Here is a 12,139-nt window from a genome sequence, read left to right as displayed (position 1 = left end):
CCCCGCTTACCCTAAAATAGGCTATTTAACCCATGGGTCGGTTACATATGATTCAGTAGTATGCGCTTTTTGTGGTTTTATATTGTGAGATGGATTGTGATACTCTCTCGGGTGGTTCTACACCCGCCCTCGCTATATCTATCCTCAGCTACCTCAAGTTAGCGCTGTTTATTTACCTCCCCCTTTGTGATTGGCTTGTGACCTTTGGTCCCGCCCCCCCATGTCTCGTGATTGACGCGTGACTTCCTCTCTACCGTGACACACCCGGAAGTGGAGCGCGCACCCGGGACTCTATCCGAGCATCGGACTACATCGATTGGCTCCGGTTCCCTTCTTATGATTCCCTTCAATTTTTTGGCAGCGTCCCCCGAATCGGTCTGGACGGAGGGTAGGAGTAGCCGTTTCCTGCATCGAGGAAAGAAGTAAGTGCTCGGTTGTGCTCGGCTCAGTGTGAGGGTTAAACACTAACTTTCTCCGGTAATTCTACCGCCATTGGCGTTTTTAAATGATTGGGCTCTATTAAGTTGGGTGGAAGCGTTCTTCTTTTTTATAGATTTCCTGACATACGGGACCAGTTTGTAGCCCGGGAACTTGTCTGTATACCAATGCTATTATCTAGTGTCCTTTGGCAGTTCCCACCGTCCTACGTTGTGAGCAGTCAACATTGGTGAATAATTCGATTTAATGGGGAAACGACCTTTGAGTCCATCTGGTCTAACTTTGAGAGCATTTAACGTTGTTATACAAACCCTATTATAGGTGCTAACGGTTTTGAGTCCGAACCATGTAGTATATCGAGAGCCTTGGTCTGTCTTTCACCGATAATATGAACGTCACATGACTCTTGTTCCCCGTGTACTTTTATTTAACATGTCGTACTTTTCGTCTGTATACCAATGCTATTATCTTGCTTATGTACCATGACAGAACACTGTACTATTCAGTGTTATAGTCCGGCCCTGATTCGTTGGAGCCCCTTACGCATCACTATGGGGTGAGTTTACAAATGACCCATGGCAATTTAATCACTGAACGCTCCCCGTGGCTTTAGGAATTAGTTGTCTTAATGAGTTACTGGTTGTTTTAGAACAAATACATGTGTGCTATTTCTGCAATAGTCTGTGTTTTTCACATTTTTTTCACTGTTTCCTTCACTTTAAGTGCATGTGTGAAGTTTTCACAGCACTTTTTCTCATCACAATTGTACTGTACTGTACTACGAGTGCTGCCTGACATCACTTCAAGGGTGTACAGAACATGAGGCTTACAACCATTAACCTGTTATTCAATGTTGTTTTATTATTTGCCTGTTTTTATTCTCTCTTCCAGGTGCATTTAGGTTTTTCTCCAACTAAAGTAACCACTTATTAGGGTACTGTAAGAGTGGTAAGTGCTAAATAGGTGCTATCACTACCAGTAAGTGTGTGAACTTTTTTTGTTTGGTCCTGATGAATTGCGGTTTAACTAACCATAGCAAGAAACATGTTGACCCCTTTTTCACGCCAACCTTACTACCTTGCAGCAGGGAGGCGCTTCTTTTTGGTTTTAGTCAAGAGTGGGACCCTGCTTATTAAACTGTTGTTATTTTGGGCCCCAACTACTTGTTTTAAAGTTTCATTAGAACACACTACACTTAGGGCCCTCACCCGCACTACACCAACCGGCTTAAAGGAAAAAAGATCTCCATCAAAAGGCCCCGATAAGGGCGCCGATCGGGGATTGCAGCGCCGCCCCGATTCGGAGCAGACCTGATGATGAAGCATGACATCTAGCTGGCTGGATGTGTGAGGGTCTTTTTCCTAAAGGAGGAAGTTTCTCCTGATTTCACTGATTTATAGATCGTTGTAGGCCTTCTTTATCTAATCACACCCTCTAGGAACAGCATACATCTTTATATTAAGGCTGTGCATAACCACTTTTGAGAGATTGTATTTTACAACTGAGTTTAAAAATGACGTTCAGAAGCCCCAACCTTTCACTTCTGAAGGATATTGAGTCATTTGAGACAAAAAATACTGACTGTAGCACAGAAGTGTGTTTTCACAACAAAGAACGGACGTTACTTGTTTCAGCACTATAGTCTTGCAGCAAAATTGAATTTGCGATGCACTCACTATTTTGGAGAGTTCCACCACAAAAGCAAAAAAGCCATGTTAGTGCAGAAACTGTGGCTGTAAAATTAGCATGTTGTTCACCCCACTCACCCACACTCTTCAACTTTTAGGAGGAACAATGTACTAGAAACCATTCCTCATTAAAACATGAACTCCAACCAGCAATGTGGCGGCAGAAGGCAAGGCAAAGTGTGGACTACAAGATTACTGACATGGCAGGCACAAATGATGCGTAAGTCTTTGCACATACATACCTGGCAGATCATCTTACCCTATCTTTAAAACTAGTGTTGGTCGGAGAATTCCAAATGATAGCAAATCAGAAAAAGACTGTCATCATGATTTTAATGCTGGCTTTAAATACATAGAAAAAAGCCTGCGCTGAAAAAAGTAAAGCAATAATTCCTGTCAGACAAGCAGTTTTTTTCGGGTGCCATAAGCAGTTGTGTGCGCGCAACAGTTAGCGTTAGGTTCCATTGTAATGCTGGGGACTGGATTAGGTTTAGCACTGGTCAAGTTAGGGGAGAGTGACTGAAATACGTTTTCAGTGTAAAGGAATTTGTTGCAGCAGTTTTGCTTTAGGGATCTTTCTGATGTTACCAAATTGTTTAGGTTTCTATTCAGATATTTATCTGTGATAGTATTTCTCTCACCAGTTTTTTCTCTATAATAGTGTCTCTCTGAAAGTATTATTTATAGTGACAGTGAGTGAGCCATATGGGTAGGCTGGGCCATGAGCTAATTAGGCTGCTCTGCAGAAGGTGGATGGACAGATGACTACATTTAAACTTGCTTTGAAATCATTCTTCATAAAAAATATCCGAGCAAAAGTTTGGATTAGCTAAGTCCTAGAACTCCCTATCTGTTCCAGAGCAGAAGAGCATGCCGGATGCAAGTTTGTCGCACCCATGCTATGGTTCCTCCTGGTTGATGTTTGGTCTGTCAAGCTTTTCAGTCTTGAGCGTCTGTAGTGAACTGTTGTCTAAAGCATTGTCAGGGCACTTTTCTCCTGCGTTGCACCAACTCAGCTGGTGCTCTTATGAGGACTTGCAGTACCTTTAAACATAAGCAAAATATGTCAGGGAAGGAGTCTGAGAAAGGTGTACCTATATCGTGCTTAACTCGATTGAGTAGGTGCTTCATTTAGGCCAACGCGCTTCACTCCTGTTGGGGTTAGTGGACCTGTCCTGCAACAAACATTTCGAAAACGGGGATGAGGCGCAGGCAGAATGAAACATCTATCCAACCCCAAAGGCAGATGCGATGGAAAAATAAGGGGGAGGCAGTGATAATCAAATGCTCAGACTGTTGCACCCTCTCTACAGATTTACATTGACTATAAATTGAGCTTGAGCCCTCAGTTTCATCTGACCCCCCCATTCTGCATTTGATGATTGGTGTAAACTGAGCTCATCCCCACGCCGATGCACCTGCACTGTTAAACAGTTCAGCATTAACAATAAGGTGAGCTTGATTACCTGGACACTCCCGCACACCCTCTGCCGTTTAGGATTTGTCTAAACTGAGATTAAACCTCCAGATGCACCTGTGCTCTTCACTAGGGCTGGTATTGATCATTAGCTCAACTTGAGCTCCCACATTCATGTGTATGTATTCCTCGCCACAGCCTTGCTTTGACCATTGGGTCTTCTTGACCCCTAGATGCATCTGCACCTGCTTGACCTTTCGGTCCTCTTGCTTCCCAGATGCATTCAGATCTCTTTTTAAGGGCTAGCATTAAATACTCTTTGATTAACACAGACCATAAGCTGATCTTGAGCCCCCGATGGGTGTGTATTCCTTGGTATGGGCTAGCACTGACCATACGCTGATCTTAAAACCCAGAAACATCTGAAATCCCACCAGCAGACTAGCATTGACATTAACTGATTTGGCTTCACTTGCAGCTGTTGACAGATATGGCAGATCCTGGGATGAAGGGACAATCTAGGAGAAAGTCTTTAGACACTGCAGGAACAGCGGGGAACATCTACTACTCTGTGGGATCGGGTGATTCTTGAATGTAAGACTGCTAGGGATCCTCAAGTTGAGTTCTCCCATCTAAAGGAGGCATATTGGGTCAGCCAATATATCTAGAGTGTACAATATAGAGCTGATGCTCGGTTAATCCGCAATACAAGGAACAGACACACAAGAGAGAACCAAGCTGTTCCAAACAGATCCAAAAAACACAAATATCTGTAGATCTGAGGGACTGGGACAAAAAACTGATATTTTTCCATAAAAGAATGTTTTCCTGGGGGAAGGGGAGGCCTCATTACAATCATGGGGGCATATGTATACGCCCCGGCTGGATGCCTATATGTGACATTTCCACGGTTTATGGCCTGGATCATGGATGCCTATGCTATGTGTGACATTTCCACGGTTTATGGCCAAGCCCTAGCCTGGATGCTTATGTGTGACATTTCCACGTATTATTGCATGGGTGCTTATGTGTGACATTTCAATGCTTTCTGGCCTACGTGCTTATGTGTGATATTTCCATGCTTTCTGGCCTGAGGGCTTATGTGTGACATTTCCCCGGTTTAGGGCTTGAGTGCTTGCTTAACTCATGACACACAATTAGACTAATTAGACTAGATTAGTTAAAAATGGCTTACCCCAGAATTGTTCTTTCCCCAAATCTGCACATAGAGCACTGGAATATTTCACGTGTCCCATTTCAATGCATTAGTCATTTTAGATAATTTATTCCAAAATTGTGCTTTAAATGGACTTTTGATTTACTCTTTTTCAAACATTTTACAGGTCAGGAGAAGGCTCCCTTGCTGAAATTCAGATTGGGTATTACATCTGACTTTCAGCAGTGCCAGTTGAGGATGTGGGTGGAGCTAGTGAAGGAAGTGGGTGGAGCCGGAGGAAGTGGGTGTGGCCTCCAACAAACATTTGAGCACCTGGACTTCATATTTTACAAATTAAGCCCTGCACTGTCACCAATGCTGCTGCCTACACCGTTACCTGTGGTCACTGCTAGTGGAGAACATAGAGCACCATCCTGCTTCGCACAGCAGCCCTGGTCTCCAAGCTGACATAGAGGCCGCTGCTTGTAAAGTTGGTTGGGGGCACCGCTCGTAAGTTACACGATGCACTGCCCCGTCCCACAGATAAATGTTGGAAGTAAATAAATATATAATAAAAAAAGATATTTTTGATAAATAAAAGATGAATAATCAATGTCGTAGTGGGACAATGTATTTTTGAGGTTGGATGTATCACCATGTGCAATACTTGATTGTTAAGGAGAGGTTCCTTGTTGCTACTTTTGATTTGTTCCCTGCTCTCCTCTACTTATATTCAGTGTTTCAGGGGCCCTCTGATGTTCTTGATTGCTATCGACTTCAAGTTAATGTATATAAAGTCTTTTTTTATTTTATTGGTATTATGGATTACTGTATGTTGGATTTTTATAGTTTTGGTCTTGTTTTACACAGACAAATATTGGACATTTTTCTAAAACTGGTGTGGTGTCCTTTTGTAGTGTTTTTACTGTATTACTGTTTGTTATATGCAAGTGCTTTGCAGACTGCCTCTGAGAAAATCCTGACTGCTCGTGCCAAGCTACCAAGTGGGTAAGAAGGGGGTTATTTTGGATGTGTAATCCCTTTATCCTGGCTAGAGTGGTGGATTCTACCTGCTTTAGGTGCATACCGTAGTCAACCAGAAAACCCATTTCTAACAGTGTCCGATAACCTAATGAATCAGAGGAGAGCTGAATAACTAAGAGGGTTGCAGTGTATGGAGGGCACACAGATGAGGGGGAGCATTCCAAGGATGTAGCAGGCAGGACCAGACTGTAGGGCTAAAACAGCCCTGGCAAAAAGTTATAAATTCAGCCCCTAGGTGCAGACATGCTAATGCGCACTAGAGCTACTCTTTTAAGTTGCTGCCGGGATCGCATAACGCGCACCACCACTTCTGAAGGCCGAAATCATCCTCCAAGTGTCAAAACCAGCCTCCTGGTGCTGCAGCCTCCCTGTTGATTGCCTGCTTGTCCAACTGTCCAGTCCAACCATGGTTGCAGGGTCTCCTCAGAGGGAATGACTGTACTGCAGACCCAAGGAAGCTAAAATCTTATCTGTTTTCTCATACTTCCAGCATTTACACCCCTTTGGCCTAAACTGGGGGGTGCTGAGTGTTCAGTATTCAGAACACTTACTGAAATGTATTTCTGATACTACGAGAACTCACTGTGGAAGATGTTAAGAGGTGGGCGGCCCGACAGAGGGGTTAACTTTGCTTCTGTCAAATGATTCCACTTCGGGAGGCGAGTAGTTTATTCATGTTTTGCATTAACTTTGCATTCTAACATTAGCAAAGCCAATAGGTCCGGTCTTGGCAAATTTGCAGTGTTTTTTTTATTTTTTTTGTTTTTTTGGCAAACACATAAAATATACCATAAACTAAAATGGCAAAATATAAATCATATAAAAATAAAGGTGTGGCTGCGCTGCCCAGGCGCGTAATCCCTGGAACTAAAGTGCTCTGCTTTTCAGATGGCTGTGCACCTTGATCAAGAGAGATGCCTTCCTTCCCACTCCCAGTGCAAGAAAAGTGACAGTCCGGTGGCGTACTGGGCTTATAAACAAACCCCTCAGTGAGCCTGCGCAGTGACGCTGCAAAATCGTCAAGGGCCCTAATGCAAGCAATAGGTTGTCCCCGTGCACTGGTTTGGCAGTAGAAAATGTCACTAGTTAGGGTGAAGTAGGCCCTTGGGAAGTGGGAACCCTCAGTCCTGGTGCCACTGCACAGTTATTAGCTCCGCCCCTTGAACCCGCGCTCCTCTCCCAGTCTGGCAGCAACGGCCATGCCTCCAGGGCCAGTCCCCTCTCTGCTTGTTTCCAGGGCCCAGGACAACACACCGCCCGTCCCTGCTGCACTCCGGTGGCTTCCCTTGTATTCCCCAAGCAGCCACACCTGCTGGCAACAGGAACCACTCCTTCCGCCTCAGGCACATGATGGAAACTACAGCAGTGTTTACTACACCGTAGCAGGGCGGTTGGCATAATCAACCATGGCGTTTCTTCCAAATTCAGCGCTTCTAGCATTCGTGAAACCCAAACTGAAAATAGAAGGGCAGAAAACATACACCTGAAAGGGACATTTTCCATTTTAGTCAATTTGCCTTTTCCCTCCCTCGTGGGTTTGAATGAGCTCACGGTATACAAAGCAACCGCTAATTTCCGTCCCCGAGGAGCCTCGGGTGTGCAGCTGAGGGGCCTCTTCATTAGGAGGTTTACGGTACAGACGGTTCCACGCGCATGGAACAATTATAGTCTCTGTACACAGAGTCCTCCTCCATTTAGTATGGTTGATTGAGGTGATACTATGCTAGGTTGGGAACTGGACCTGTGGGTTTATGTCATAGTATTGAATGAAGTCGTCATTCGTCACTGTGAAGCACACCAAACACTTCATAAACATATATCACTGTTCCCTCCACAAGGGAACCACGCGCAGAAAGCGTCAGCATGAGCAGGTGAACCAGATTTTGAAAACCATAAACTGTTGTATTCCGCAAACATAGAAGAAGGACTACAACTGAGCATCCACTGAATAAATTGACAAGCATCATCCATAGAAAACGAGGCACTTAAGGGAGTTTGCATACTGTATCATCTGTGTTAAATAAATTGTGTGCTGCCGCGAGCTGGTATCTAACGTAGGACTGAAAAAACATGGCTTGTAGAAATAGCCTAGTCATGGAACTCATGTCACCAAAGTATCAAGGGTAGCAGAACTGATATCACGCAAACTTTGACCCTGGTGAGAATGCAGGAAGTGACATGTTGCAACCATGACTCAATAATATCCAGAAGATGACATTGTGAGAATAGATAAATACATTGTAACTGTAGTGTAAAAAGAATAAACGGAATCTTACTACCGCAACCACAATTTCCCCAAAAATAATACAATTGTTACAAATCCCACTTTCTGTGTCTGTACAGCCCTTCTCTAACTAATCTTCTTGGAAAGCAATCACCATAGCCCACTGGGGAAAAAAGTGATAAGCTATTCCATTCCTTAAATTATGTGAACAATGGCTACACGACAGTCATGACTTTATAGATAATAGTCCTTTTGCCAACACCACAAACCTGAAGTGCACATACTGAGTGTTGTTTGGCAACTTTGTGAACGTGTAGACATTTGTCAGTCTTTTGCAGTTTAAGCTTATAAACACACAGTTGTGAAGGCTCTGAAACTTAAGAAACAAACATCTAAATCAATGTTTTTTGTTTTTGGGGGGGTTCGGTTAAAATTATGGTCATCAACATGGTAAACTCTATTTTGGAGATAGTAACAACAAGGACCAGGCCATGCTTGTTCACAATAGAAAAAATAATCTTCACATTTGTGTAATACCCAGCAATAAACATTATTACTTGCAATTGTGGCTAATAGACAATTCTAGTTTCATTAAGTCTCATTATTATATGAACAATGCAAGACTATCCCAATGGTATAGTTCCAATAATTCACAATGCTATTTTCAAGTAAACCAATGTAAACTCATAGTGCTAACTTTCTAGATGTATGTTTCCACAAAGCCGGCACCCCTGAAAGCTCTCCTGCTCACCCCCTTGCTGGCTTTCCCTCAGTGCCTTGCGTTTTTCTAACTTCTTCACCTTGATCTCCATCACCATCCCTAGATTTCCCTCCTCCCGGCCACAGCAGTGTCACTCTGCTGTCTCCAGACACTATCAAATGGCCACATCAGCCAATGTGTCACCCTTCTCAGATATCCCATGATGGCTTGTTTGGACCTCTGCTGGCACCAGCTCATAACCAGGGAACATGCTTTTCCCTTGCACCAACCAATCACCTTAACTTCACCCTTGCTTGACCTCCCCACCACCATTCTGTTTTTCTTTTTCGACCAATACATGCAAAAACCCACCATGGCTCTTTCAAGCCAGCCTAACCTTACTTTCTATGGCACCTTCACACACCCTCAAGGACTTTACATGGATTATCATATTTATTAGCAATATTATTTCTATTCTAACTGAGATAATCAGGAAATGTTGTGTAATTTCGCACAATGGTTTCAGCTGCAGCATTAGAATTGCCTTTTGATAGAACTACAGAATTGGAAGTTAAGGGCAGTCTAGGAAGTTGAGGGCAGTCTAGTTCGCCTAATGCATAGGTCTTCAAACTGTGGGGCGCGCCCCCCTGGGGGGGCGCATCATCCCCTCAGGGGGGGGCGCGTACTCCACCCCACCACTTCATCTTCCGTTCTTGCCTCCAGGCGCCAGTGTGTGTCTCAGCCATAGTCAGAGTGGAGCTGCAGGGGCCCTAAGAGGTGAAAAAAACAGCAAAGCTTGGTTAACACGTGAATGGTCTTTTAAAGACCTGTGAAGTACTCGGGTGCGGCTGGCAGCTCAAAAACTGTCTGTGTGTGTGCCCCGGAAGCTGTCTCAGCCCAGGCTGACACACACGATGACGGGGGGGGGGCCTGATGGGGTCTTCGCAACTGCAACTTGTCAACAGTATGCCTTTGCTCCGATTATCTCTCCTCAAATTATGTCATCATACTATGTGACATCATGTTAGCATGGGGGCACAGGAACAACACAAACACCCAGAAAGCAAGTGGCTGTTGCTCTCAGTACTTGTGATTTTCACGCATTTTTTGGTTTGAAATGCATCCTCGCATCCCAATATGGACGCAAGGAATCATTTAATGCTAAAATATACTGTTAAATGCCAGTTCTGTATTTTGCATAATCATTGTTGTAGAATTTCGCATACTTACTCAAAAGCAAATGACGTGAATTTCGCACACCTGATCCACACTTTGGGGACCCTCCTGCACCCAGAGGGTGTGTTCGTACTGAGACACTTTGCAAGTCCAAACCGGTCAGACAGGAGGTCCTGTATGTTTTTTAAGGCATTTGACATGTCTGCCGCCACCGATTCAGATACTGTCAGTTCTAACATGATGATAAAATCCATGTCCATAATATAGGGGACTGCTTATTTTTGTACCATCTGGGACATCAATATAAAGAGCTGGCAACCCTAATCGCAAGAAGCTTGTTGCAGGATAAGCACGATATTTATTTCCTCCACCCTCGATCCCTGGAGCCTGAATAATGCCATAAAAGCAATGGTTTAACTTATATCTCAAACCCTATGCGAAGCCTCAAATAACATGCTGAGTAACTTCAACTGTGTCTGGGAATGCACCCTGCATTCAGACAACTCACTCCTCATTCTCGCCCTTCTCTTTCACACTCACCCTGCACTCACAGGGATCACAATGTACTCACACTGATCACCATGCACTCATACCACCCGCTCACCCTGCACTCACAGTGGCCACACTGCACTTATGCCACTCACCATGAACTCACACCGTTCTCCCTCCACTTAGTTGCGGTCACATCAGCACACTCTTCACTCTCAGTGATCACTCTGCACTCACAATGCTCTTGCGCTGTTCACCCTGTACCTCACCCTGCAGTCACACGAGTTCACCCTGTACCTCACCCTGCAGTCACACAAGCACACTACTCACCCTGCTCATGTGACACTTCACTCACCTGTCCCCCTCAGGTGTGCGATCAGTGTTAGGGCCAGCCCTGGCTGGGAGTCTTAGTCCCCCCCGCCCCGAAGTTCGGGTCTAGTTGCACCCCATGTTGCTTCCCACGTCGGAAGTACGTTTCACTGCAAGGAATTTACAATGGTTGTATCCTTCCTGAAGATTCCATTCTCTGGCAGGTAAGAGTGAAGAGCTTTTTGTAATATTTTTTAAAGCCTTGCTCCTTTATCCTTCATCCCACTACTAGTGGGAAGAGGTGTGGCGCCGCGGCCAGGGTGACTGATTCCGGAATCTGGGGATCACGGTTCGATCCCTGGCGCCGGCGGAAGATTAGCCCAGCACCATGTGTCTCTGGGAAATAGCTTGCTTAATCTTCCCGATGGCCCCCAGCGCCTAGAGACCTTTACGGGTGATTGTTCGCGCTTTAAAAATGTGGATTATTATTACAAATGTGGATTATTATTAAGGAGGAGCGGATTTGGCATTAATGCCATAGGTGCTGACTTTGGTTCTGGGCACCCCGTTTCCAGTCCTGGTATTGGCTCAACATCATGTGATCCTGGGCAAAATCACATAATTTACCAGTGACTTACGAAAAATGAATTTGACCTTGATTAAAGTCGCTGGTGCTTGCATGACATGTTCCAATTCCTAGAGCTGCGTCCACAAGCCTGATATAACAAATATTGTGAAGTATGCCTACCATTTGTCCTCACTTCTTTCGTAAACCAAATTAAAAAAAATTTGTGTGCAGCTATTTCTGAAGCTTTGGAAGGCAATCTTCTTTATAAGGCAACTATGCCAACACATTGACTCTTGATGCTGCTAGAGAATAAAGATGTATATATCCTCTTGAATCACTTATATCACGTTTATGATGTAAATGTCCCCTAGGCCTTCTTGGAAAACTGTGGCTGGCCTCCTACTGACATGGCAACACCTGGCCATACTCCACGTAATCATGGATTTTTCAATCGTGTCAGAAAGCATGTTTTGTGGAACCCCTTTTACTGATATCTTGTTATGGGGTAAGGATGTGGCGCAACAGCCAGAGCTGATGACTGTAGAGCTGGGGAACCAGGTTCAATTATTGGTGTCTGCTCAAAATCCTGTGATTCTGGGCAAACCACTTAATCTCCCTGTGCTTACAAAAAATAAATGTGTGCTTGTGTAATGTAAAAGATGCTCCTGTAAGCACTCCAATACCTTTGGGTCATGTCGCACTATATAAAACTGCAAAAAAAATATTACAAAATGTTGTGAGCACTCCAGTTTCCAGGTACGGCTCAAAACTGGAAGTGGAGCACAACCAAAGGATGGCAGAAGCAAGAATCCATCCACACATTGACTGTCTCTGTGGAGAACAACAGGCACTCCCCACACCTGTGTTTCGGGAGTGTTTTTGCTAATCTATCCTAAATTTTGTGTTTTATGTGAAAAATAAAGCACCAAT

Source organism: Triturus cristatus, chromosome 5_2 (genome assembly GCF_964204655.1).
Source record: "Triturus cristatus chromosome 5_2, aTriCri1.1, whole genome shotgun sequence".
In the NCBI taxonomy this organism is placed as follows: Eukaryota; Metazoa; Chordata; class Amphibia; order Caudata; family Salamandridae; genus Triturus; species Triturus cristatus.
The sequence above is the reverse complement of the archived record's forward strand: the minus strand, read 5'-3'. Positions refer to the sequence as shown.